At 36.2% G+C, this 12437-nt stretch overlaps 1 pseudogene; it reads right to left on the bottom strand.

The window, feature by feature from the left end:
• Positions 1 to 3972: 3972 nt before the first annotated feature.
• The window catches only part of LOC100794320 (signal peptidase complex catalytic subunit SEC11C-like), a 28740-nt pseudogene continuing 20275 nt past the window's right edge, over positions 3973 to 12437 (bottom strand).

The raw sequence follows: 12437 nt of genomic DNA on the forward strand, positions 1-12437 counted from the left end.
AGGGACACCATAACAAAATGGCTTTGTGGAGAGGTTCAACAAAATCATACTTAAAAGAGTTAGGTGTATGTTGAATCATGTTGGTCTACCAAAGTCTTTCTGCTCAGAGGCTGTAAGCACTGTTGTCTACTACAAAAACAAAAGCCTATCAACTGCCATAGGCTTTAAAACCCCATAGGAAGCTTGGAGTGGCATGAAAGCTGATTACAGTGAACTAGAGACATTTGGTTGTATATGCTTATCTAAAGCAGGATAAGTTGGAACCAAGGGCCTTGAAGTGTATCCTCATAGGCTATCCACAAGGAGTAAAGGGATACAAGCTATGATATTTGGAACCTGGACACGGGAAGTGCATCATCAGCATAGATGTAGTGTTTAATGAACTATAAATGGCAATTTTAATTATGCCATTCAAGTCTGCTAGAAGTTAGAGTTCATAAGTTCAAGTGAAGTCTGAAGAGATAACTACTCAGACTCATGAGGAATCAGTAGTGATAAGATGCAAGTTTGTTCTTGCGCCTGGACAATAAAATGAAGAAGCAACTTAGGATTATTGTTTGGCTAGAGACAGGAAAAGGAGGACAATCAAAACCCCTGAAAGATATGGTCATGCAGATCTGATTTCCTATGCTTTAATAGTTGGAAAAGAGATTGAAGATCAGGAAGAACCTCAGTCTTATGATGAGACCATAAGCAGCAAGGACAATTCAAAATGTATTGAAGCTATGGAAGAAGAAATGGCTTCCCTAGAAAAGAAGGACACTTGTGGATTGTCCTAAAGGGCAATAAATTGTTGGATGTAGATGGGTATTCAAGAGGAAAGAAGGTACTAAAGGAGTTCAAAGTGGAAGGTTCAAAGCTAGGCTAGTAGCTAGTGGGTTTACTCAAAAGGAAGGAGTGGAATATGTAGAAATCTTCTCACCTGTGGTAAATCATAGTTCAATAAGAGTTCTTCTTGCTATGGTAGCTCATTTTGATATGGAGCTTGAGCAGATGGATGTCGAAACAACCTTTTTGCATGGGAAGCTTGGTAAGACCATTTATATGAAACAACCAATTGGTTATGTCAAAAAGGGTGATGAGCAGAAGGTATGTTTGCTTAATTGGTCCATATATGGTCTTAAACAGTCCCCTAGGATGTGGTATAGGCGCTTTGATGATTATATGATTAAAATTGGATTCTTTAGGAGTGCTTATGACTGCTGTGTGTATTGGAAATGTCACAAGAATGAGAAACCAATTTACTTGTTGCTATATGTTGATGATATGCTACTGACTAGTCAAAGCATGATTGAAATTGCTAGAGTTAAAAGATTGTTGAATCTAGAGTTTAAGATGAAAGATCTTGGACATGCTAAGAAGATCCTTGGTATATAAATAATTAGGAATAGGAAAGAAAAAGTGTTGTACCTATCTCAGATAGATTACCTCAAAAAGGTCTTGGAAAGATTCAATTTAAAAGGAGCAAAGTTAGTTACCACTTCCCTAGCATAACACTTTAAGCTGTCTAAGGAACAAGAACCAAAGTCTGATGAAGATATAGCCTATATTAGAAAGTGCCATATGATAGTGTTGTTAGAAGTATCATGTACTCCATGGTGTGTTGCAGGCCAAATTTGTCATACTCTATGAGTGTTGTAAGCAGATTTACGACAAATCCAGGCAAAAGGCATTGGGAGGCTGCTAAATGGGTTTTGAGGAACATATCTGGGACCATTGATGTTGAATTGAAGTATGCTAATTGAGGTGAAGTTCCTAGTATTGAAGGGTATGTGGATTCTGATTTTGTTGGGAGCATTGATACAAGAAAGTCCACTACTGGCTATGCTTTCAAGGTGTTTGGAAACTTAGTCAATTGGATGGCTAATTTGCAGTCAGTAGTGGCCTTATCCACTACTGAAGTTGAATACATAACAGCTAGTGAAGCTGTAAAGGAAGCACTATGGTTAAGAGGCTTGGTTTCAAAACTACTCCAAGTGAAAGAGTTATAAACCGTTGTAATTCACTGTGACAATCAAAATGCAGTGAGTTTGAGTAAAATCCAAGTGTATCATGACAGAACAAAGCATGTGGATGTTAAGTATCACTTCATTCGAGATATGATCAAGAGTGAAGCTGTTGCTATTGAGAAGATATCTACAAATGAGAATGCTACAAACATGCTCACAAAGGCTTTATCCTTTGAGAAATTCAACTATTGTTTACAGTTGTTGAATATTACTGGTTCTAACTAAGCATTAGACCAAGGTGAAGATTGTTATAAATGGTATAATATTAGTTGGTTAGTTGGGGGGGGGGGTGGTTAGCTGGCAGCTTTAGGTAATTATTTTTTCTGTCATTGTGTTAATAATAGAAAGCATGCTATCACATGTATATAAGTTCTATTTTTTCTATTAATAGAACAACACAACTCTTTTTGTTCCCAATTTTTTTTTCTGTTTCTACAACCAATTCTTCTCCTTCATTCTTAACAATTCCCTAGACAGATTATCCAACCGACTTACTCAAGAAACATGATTGAATATATAATTCATGCAAATGTTGATTTGATCATTTTTCCCACAAAGGATCTTTGATTTGAGTAACTTTCCATTGCCATTAAACCATCTATCTAATTCCTGAAGGGAAAAGGTAAAATTTTCAATAATTCTATAGGGGAAAATATCATATTTAGTTCACTCTAAAACACATGCAACTATGCAAGTGATCTGATAACGATCCAATAATAATTAGTTAGATTTTGATACCATATTAAAATTTAGAGCAAATTATACTTGTTTTCTCTATATTTAAGACTTATTACACTCAACCCTCTATTTGTTGAATTCCTACACAAAACTCCCACAACTTTACAATTTCATTACATGGACTGCACCGTAGCAGACTTATTTCTATTAACCTTAAGTCACCATGAGTGTAATATTTTAGGAGAGGCAAAAAAAATAAAAAATTAAGTAGGGATGTTATGTAATAAGTGTTAAATTTAGAGGAGTTTAATGTAATTTGCTCTAAAATTTATGTATAAACCTAACTCGATTCCAAAAGTTAGTTCATGAGGTGAAAATTATCATCACTTATATACACTATTTTAATTATTCTCTCTAAATTCAAATATAGGAAAAAAAATACCTAATTTCATTTAGAATGTTAGTTAAGTTCATTTTTTAAAATTTAGTCTTTAAGCAATTTTTTTTAGTATTTTTGATCCTTATACTTTTTTGTCTTTTAATGGGTTTAGTCATCCTTATCATCTAATAACAACATTAATTGATGATATAATATTTACGTTAGTAGCTAAATAACTTGTCACATCATGAAGAAATTTGACGGAACAATCACATATTTTTTTTTTTAAATTATGTTTTTAATCTCTCATAAATTTATTTGATATCATCAACTAATTTTAACATGAGATTTTAAAAACACAATTTACTAGAAAAAAAATAGATGTAACTTCCCTACTTGTCATACTTTGAATATCCAAAACACATAATGACATGACAAAAAATTCAAAATATGCATGTTTTTATAAATTACAATTGTTCTCTACATTTTCGTACTTTGAAATATTATATGATTTTTCATTGTCAATCTTATAAAACTTAAAAGGATAAAGTCATAAAATTAGTATCAATTTACTCTTTTTTTAATTTCTTAAAAATTGTATATTCATTAATAAAAATATTATACTGGTGGAAAAATACCTATTTTTGTATGGGGGCAATTATTTTAAATTACACATATACGAATAACAAACAAATTCTTTTGGGAACAATTGTCCCATCAGTGCTGTACGTGCATCTACCATTGCTCCTCACTATTAAATATTTCAATAATCTAATGACTTGTACTGTATACCGTGACTCTCCCAACTACATATCTACATATCAGTAATATATAATCACATTAGTTTACTTTAATCATTTGTAAATAAAATTAACCTTATTTATACATATAATTAATCATGTTTTCATATGAACGCTAGATGAATAAAAACTGTATGTATGATTATCATTTTCCTAGTTGTTGAAAAAGGAAAAAGAATCCAAGATTCTTTTATATTGTATATAATCATTTCTTACACTCTTTGCCCTTAATTCAAACTTATTCCTTCAAGGTAAAAATCAGCAATCCCAATGCCCCAAATAGTATATACTGCAAAAAAAATGATAATTAAAATTAAAATGCTAATGTTTCACTCCAAAACAATATTAAAATGATAATGTTTACATAGTATTAAAATGTAGTCAATCAAGAGGTCCAACTCAATTGACTGAACAAAATACTTGAATGATTATAAATCTTGTGATATCTATTTTTGATTCCTACAAATATAAAAATTATATCTCAAAATAACAAACCTTGAGAATAGGCATATCATTCAATATTATTGTAGCCCAACCAACATAAGGTAAGAACCTGTAACAAAAGACAGAAGGAAGTTATATATGCATAAAATCATATGCAGTTCAAGAGATAGTTTTCTCTATAAAAGTAATTTGTCTTTGACATGCCCAAAAAATGGCAACCTTAGTCCTAATTAATATTCAGTATGAAGAAAAAAGATTTACCCAACAGCTCTTCACATAATATGATGTCGTTGCAACCACTTCTGGCCAGGATTATACATAACCTTGTCATCCACAGGATTATTGTCTCCTGAAATAATACATATGAAAGAATTATGAAAGTTTGATCAATTTGATGAAAAGAAATTGTTAAAACCAAAACAGTTATCTCACACCATGAAAACAAAGTACTATCCATAAACTTTTAGTACTAATAGTAATAGCTTTGTTGAACGATGGCCATGTAATACAAATATAACCAGAGACAAATGATAAACAAATAACTTTCCTTATAATTAAAAGGACCATCTACTGAAAATTTGAATATAATATTAACATATTATATACACCTATATCTATTGAATTGTACCTTTTGTGAGGATATGAGTTTCTTCAATATCTTGACGTTCATGAACCTAAAATAATAAAAGAACATTAATAAATTGAGTGATTTCTATCATATAGTCGTCAAACAATATCCAAAATTTAAAGAAAGATGTAGCCAATATTCTAGTCCTGTGTAAACATAAAATTTAAATAGGAAGCAAAACTAAGCAAAGTTATTCCTTTCTTCATAATCAATACTTTGTGTTTCCTTCATATATATGTTTCTAAAGTTTGTTACGTGGACTCTTTCCGACTAAGGATATTAACTTGTGCAGAGCAACATAACAGTGCAGTGGAAAGATTAACCATTAGTTTGCATAAGCTACTTAATTTCTGATTCAAAGATATATTGTTTATAATAAGCCTATATTGTGTGAACTGAATAATGGAGTGTAGATGCTGAAGAGCAGGAAATAAATGTCATTCAAACCTCAATTACTCGGTGAACAATTGGGATATCTCTACCCTGTACAACGTGTATTAATTTGTCAGCAAAATGTATTGTGGCAAACGCATTAAAACTAACAAATATAAATTTGTCAAGAATAGCAAAAGCATAAAACATATATGATGACTTTTTCTCCACCCTTTCCTTCCTGGTTTTATATAACATATAAACACATATTGAATTGTCGTCAAAACCTAAACTTTAGAAACTTCCACCCTTCAAAAAACAAGGTATGAGAGAAATACGGATCCTCTCAAACATTGCAATACATGAATGTCACTGTGACTTGCTAAAGACTAAAAGATGAAAAAAGCTACACCTGTATTGCTTAAAAATATTTTTCTCTTAAGAAGATGAAATTAAACAACAACAATATCTTGATTTTGTCATAATTTTTATGAAAGTTTTATTCAATTTAGTTCCTAAGTTTAACAAAATAATGTGATTTTGGTACACATATTTTTAGCCCTAGAGAATGATTAAAATTTTATAAAAACTAAAACCCAAAATTGGAACATTTTCATGAAATTAAATGTTAGAATTAATGTCTCATGTGAGAGACATGTGACTTATGTAGGGACTAATAAATAAATAATTAATAATTAAGGATTAAATTATAATTGGACTTAATAACATAAGTTTTTAGAGTTAACAGCTACTTGATGGGAGTAGTGGTTATAAAAGGGGGTTAATATCCACTAACGTGAAATAAGGTCCCCTTCGTGACAGAAAAATGTTTTCTCTCACCTATAGCCATCACGAAGGTAGAGAGAGGCAGAAAGAAAGGTCGTGAAATCTTATTTCTCTCCTCTTCCAAGGAAATCAAAGTATACCGGAGAGAAGTTTTCCTATGAAGAAAGGTACGCATTATCTGTTTATTTGTTGTTTGTGAGAATCATACGTTTCAAGATCCTGTTGGTTTCCTATAATTGATAATCTAGGAAATTCCTTAAGAATTTTACATGTGGTATCAGAACAAGTGTTATGAAATTTATGATTATCCAAGAATGATTTATTTTCTCCCAATTATGCATGAACCCTAATTATGAAATTTAGGGATTTTTTTCTTCTGTTGTGCAAGTATGAAATCTTATATTGAAAAGGGTATGAATGCGTAAAATTATATTATTTTGATTGCATTCAATTAAGAAAAACTTATGATATTTGTACGTAGTGGGTACTTTGAATTGTATATATTAAATTTGGAGAAAGATTTCATATTTATCCTTTTGTGCTATCTAATTTAATTTGATTATGATGACTTGGTGTTTGGTTTTTCCTTTAACATATATTGAATGTGGAAAAAGAAAGAAAGTTATTAATGCTGCTAATTTTTATTTCTAATGGAGGAAGCTACCCAGATTTATTTCTATTAACGTTGTTGTATATATTCATGTTGAAAGCCTCCGCCGCATGTATGCTTCCTTATTTTCCAATTGAAAGGCTGACGTGTAGGGAAAGAAAGGAAATTTTGGAAATTGCTATTTGCTATTTTCAATCCCACTTGATCATTTTTTTTTCCGAATATTATTGTTGAATGTCATTAAAGGATTGCAAGTTTATGTCTTAGAATTAAATTAATGTGAATGCTTTGAAATTATCGATAACAATAAATATGTATATGCTACATATTTTCTTGAACGTGTTTGAATGCAAAACACAAATAAATGTGAATATTATTTTATGGCCTGGAATGAAATTTAATAGAATGACTATGAATTGTTAATAAAATAAGTATGTGCAGGCCATATATATTTGATTGGAATTAAATGTATGTTGAATTTGTTAGTGTCATACCCTAATTTCGTCCGGAGACCATCCGTTGTTGGGATGCGTCCCTCGTTTGACCACTTCGAGGTATTTGGCACCCATCGTTAGGCAATTTGTGAAGTTCCGAGACATGCTGGAAGCCAAAAGGAAAGCGTTGTAGCACAATCCGTGAAGTTCCGTGACATGCCAGAAATTAAAAGGAAGTGTTAATGCGCAATTCGTAAAGTTCCGTAATGTTCCGGAAGGCAAAAAAGGGATGATTACGTAATCCGTAAGGTTCTGCAACATTACAGAAAGAAAACAAGTGTCGTTACGAAATTCGTAAGTTTCCGTAACTTTACGGAAAAAGAATCACCAAAAAAAGGCAGGGGATGTATTTAGTAAAAATGGGGGTTCAAATAGCAACCAGGCCCACTTGGGCCTTCCAGGATGTTCCTCCAGAAGGCGGTTGCTTCTGGAGGAAGCAACCTAGCTCGCCTGGGCGCTTGAAATTAGTGAAAAAAATTATTTCCGTGAAGAAAATCCAAGCCGAGACGCTTCCGTAACGTTTCTGTGGGTGATTTCGCGAAGATTTTCAACCGTTCTTCGACGTTCTTCGTTCGTTCTTCTTCGTTCTTCGGTCTTCAACTGGTAAGTTCCCGAAATCGAACTTTTCAATTCATTCTATGTACCCTTAGTGGTCCTCATTTGTTTTCACGTGCTTTTATTTTCGTTTCATTTACTTTCCATACCCCTTTTTGTCGTGCTTTAGCCATTTACTTAAGTCATTTTCTCGCCTAATCAAAAAATAAAATAAATTTCCACCGATCATTTGAATTTTAATATCCGTTAATTTCTGTTAAAATGAAATCCGACCGTTTGGTCATGCCGTAACCACGTTGGAGACCAAAAAGAGAGATATGACCACCTTGGGGATTATCACTAAAAACCCTTTTAGCTCTCTCCCATATAGGTCCCTTGAATAGGGGCACGAAGCGGACACGCTGCGTGCCATTTTTTCACACTGCCATGCATAAGTGTCATGTACCCCTTTGCTTATATTTTGTGAATATTGTCATACTATGTACATTCCCGTGTTGCGCCTTTCGCATATTCATCACGCGCGGATTCTGTTTTGATCCCCTCTCTTTGGCAAACCAACGGAGGGTCCGTGCCACCTTCTTAAATACATACGTCGGGCACTTTGCTACTCCAAGACGTTGTATCTAAGAAGGGGACAATTTCCCGGGCTCCTGTATTCATAAATTGCATCTATGTCATATGCATTTCTTCATGCATGCATTCATCCATTCCACTCATGATAGATGTCAGAGTTTTGATTCGCACTAGATTTTGTTTCACTTTAGTAAAACATGGGATCAAGTCAAATGCCTTCACTTAAAAAGAGGTTCTATCAAGTCAAGGTCAAGAGCCTAGGGACCACCAGTCTAAAAGAGTTAGGGCAGTTGATGGGTCAGCTCCAACGGCAAGCTTTTCGCAAAGCTTACGGTAAAATCTGGGACCTAGCCATGGTAGAAGTCTCCACAGAGGCCATTGCCTCCCTCGCCCAGTATTATAATCTGCCGTTGAGGTGCTTCACCTTTGGGGACTTCCAACTATCACCTATGGTAGAAGAATTTGAAGAGGTCCTAGGATGCCCTATAGGGGGAAGGAAACCATACCTCTTCTCATGGTTCTATCCCTCATTAGCTAGAATTTCTAAGATAGTCCAAATCTCGGTGCAGGAATTAGACCACAGAAAGCAAGTAAAAAATGGGGTGGTTGGAATACCGAGAAAATATTTGGAGGCAAAAGCAAGAATCTTGGCAGGTAAAGGCGAGTGGGCCCCGTTCATAGATATTCTCGCACTATTGATTTTCGGAGGAGTCATCTTTCCGAATGTGGATGGGTTGGTGGACTTGGTAGCAATCGACGCTTTTCTCGCCTATATCATAATCACAAGGAAAACCCGGTTGTCGCTATGCTAGCCGACCTATATGACACCTTCGACCGAAGATGTGAAAAGAGCAATACAAGGAATGTTTGCTGTACTCCAGCTCTTTATGTATGGTTAGTTTCACACCTTTTTCGCCAAGAGGTGAGGCATGCTTGCCCGCTAGAAAGTCGCCGTTCATGCACAGAGAAAGGAGGGGCAAATTGGGACCAACTCTTAGCAAGCAAAGAAGGAGCATCTGTCAACTGGTTCCCTCGATGGAAGGAAGGAAGAACCGAAGTTCTTATTTCATGCGGAGGATTTCCAAATGTTCCCTTGATGGGGACGAGGGGTTGCATCAACTACAATCCCGTTCTTGCTATAAGACAACTTGGCTACCCTATGAGAGGGGCGCCACTAGAGGATGAGCTCACGCCTATCATTTCACGAGGTTTCAATAAGACCAACGTGGAGACACTTCAGAAGGTCCGCAAGGAATGGGAGGTGTTGCAAAAGAAGGACAAGGAACTCAGGGGCAGTAACAATGGGCCCATCGGTGGCTATCGTAAGTGGTTAAAAGCCCACGTGCAAGGTTTGGATTGGCTTCCAAGTTTGAGAACCGCTAAAAGAGAGGAAGTTGAGGCACCGGAGGGAGACGAAGAGGTGCAGGCCCTTAGGGCGGAACTCGAGCAAGCCCAAACAGTTAAAGAAAGGTTCAAATCAGCGGCTCTAAAAATCCGAAAGGAGAATACCGAACTGAGAGATGTAAATGTGGCTACCACCAAAGCCTTGGAACAAGAAACCAAGAGAGCTTGTAGGGAAGAACACGGCTGGAACAAGTTCCAAGGGGCTCTGTGGGGTAGCAACAACGAGCTTAAACTCCGAAGAGAGGAAAGGGACCAATCACGAGTAGACAGTTTGATCTTGAAAGATGAATTGAAGGTTTGCTCAAGGTCCAAAAGAAACTTGTCTCAGCGGTTATGCGAAACAAAGACCAACATGCTAGCCATCGTCAGCAGGTACCAAGAAGAACTAAATCTAGCCAAGGCCAAAGCGATGGCGGACACCTACTCCGCCCCTAAGGAGATCCACGGACTTCTCAGCTATTGTCAGCATATGATAGACTTAATGGCCCATATAATTAGGAACCGCTAAGAAGTTTGTATTGTCACTCAGGTCTCGACTAGTTATAACTTTCTGAATAAAATGAGTTTATCCCACGTTTATACTCCAAAAAAATCAGTGCGAATCAAAATACTCCCGCATTTTATCTCTAGCATGCATTCATATCATGCATCGCATAAGCATCTCTTCAAGGCATCGTAATGAACATATCATTGCTGCATTTGTCCGTTATCATATTCTAGCATTACATTTTGCATGAGTCATTGCATCATCATGCATATGCATTCAACATACTTTTTGTTCTACAAACTGCATACCTTTTGTTTTCATGTTCGCTCATGCATGATCCTTGCATTTTCCTCTGTAAAACAAAAACAAAAAAGGGAAGCATGAAAATTCACTATGCATTCTTAGTTGCATATATTCGGTACCATGGGCCAACCATGTTGGGATCATAAACCCGTTTCACTTAAAAATGGAATGATTGAACATGGTACCTAATGCATGGTTAACTAGGAAATGATGTTTCTTCGGGCATTTCAATTTCATAATTACATTTTCCATGCATAGCTTAAAGTATGCTCGAGTCATTCATCCCTATGAAAGGTTGTTGAAGTATTGGCGATCAGAATTACCATTCCTTGGATTATAGGGTTGAACTAAGCTCATGATTTTTCGAAAAAAAGTTCATCAAGTCAAGTTGAAGTATGGAAGTAACCATCTTGCAAAAATTGGGGCAAAAAATGAATCGGGTTACATCACTGCTTCGTCTACTGCTAAGCACATTTAGGACCGTTGATGTCCTTGTTACTTCCATTTTCACCTTGACCAAGATGTCATGGACCATGTTAAAAAATCTAAATTGATTCAACCCCATGTCCTGCGTAAAAATTCGCAATACTTCAACTGTGTATCATTCATATACATCCATGCTTTTCATTGGTTGCATTGCTCATTGCATTCTTTCCTTGGAAAAAAATAAATAATAAAATAAAATAAAATAAAAACAAACTTAATCATTGTTATAAAAAAGAAAAGAACATACTTTACGGCGCCCTTGCCGAACTCGTGCTAGAGCTAGAGTAATAAGTGAAGTAGAGGAGGTGCAAGAGTAGAGGAAGGCCGACATGGAGGCCATGAAAGAGCAAATGGCCACAATGATGGAGGCCATGATAAGCATGAAGAAGATAATGGAAGCCAATGCGGTTGCAGTTGCCGCTACCAGTGCTGTTGCTAAGGTGAACCTGATGCCCCCATCTGGCCTCAACCAAATGAATCATCCAACCTTAGCTAGGGTAGGCAAAGATTTGGAAATTACGGGCGGCCCCCATTATGCGCAAATTCAAAACAAGCATGCCTTCCTTCCATATGGCTTGCCTTCCAACTATACACCACCCAATGTGGCGTACACTCCAAATGAGAATGTTAATAACTCCACTCCGATACTCATTGAGAGCCAATAACCTCAATCTGATCAGGCACATGTCTCTCAAACCATGGGGGAGACACATGATCTAGCCGACTTCGAGCCTTGCCTCGGATATGCCACTGAAGGGCAAGCAGTTGGTGGTTTACCCTTGCAAAACACTGTGGAGAGCCCTCAGTATCACCCACAACTACACCTCTTGCAAAGGCTCAGGGCCATTGAAGGAGGTGAAGATTATGCCTTTGCTAACCTAGAAGAGTTTTTCCTAGTACCCAATATCATCACCCCTCCCAAGTTCAAGGTGCTGAACTTTGACAAGTACAAGGGGACTACTTGCCCCAAGAACAATCTAAAGATGTATTGTTGGAAGATGGGGGCATACGCAAAAGATGAGGAATTGCTGATACATTCCTTCCAAGAAAATCTTACTGGGGTAGCTGTTACCTGGTACACTAACTTGGAACCTTCTCGAGTCCACTCTTGGAGGGACCTAATGGTTGCCTTCGTTAGGCAGTATCAGTACAATTTTGATATGGTTCCGGATAGGATGCAACTACAAAACATGTGCCGAAAGGGGCACAGATCTTTCAAAGAATACGCCCAAAGGTGGAGAGACCTGGCAGCTCAAGTGGCACCTCAATGACGGAGAAAAAAATGATAACAATGATAGTAGACACATTACCAGTTTTCTACTATGAAAAGATGGTGGGCTACACACCTTCAAGCTTTGCTGATTTAGTTTTCACCGACGAAAGGATCAAAGTAGGTATGAAAAGAGGCAAATTTAATCATCTTGCTTGG

This window comes from Glycine max, chromosome 6 (assembly GCF_000004515.6).
Source record: "Glycine max cultivar Williams 82 chromosome 6, Glycine_max_v4.0, whole genome shotgun sequence".
NCBI lineage: Eukaryota > Viridiplantae > Streptophyta > Magnoliopsida > Fabales > Fabaceae > Glycine > Glycine max.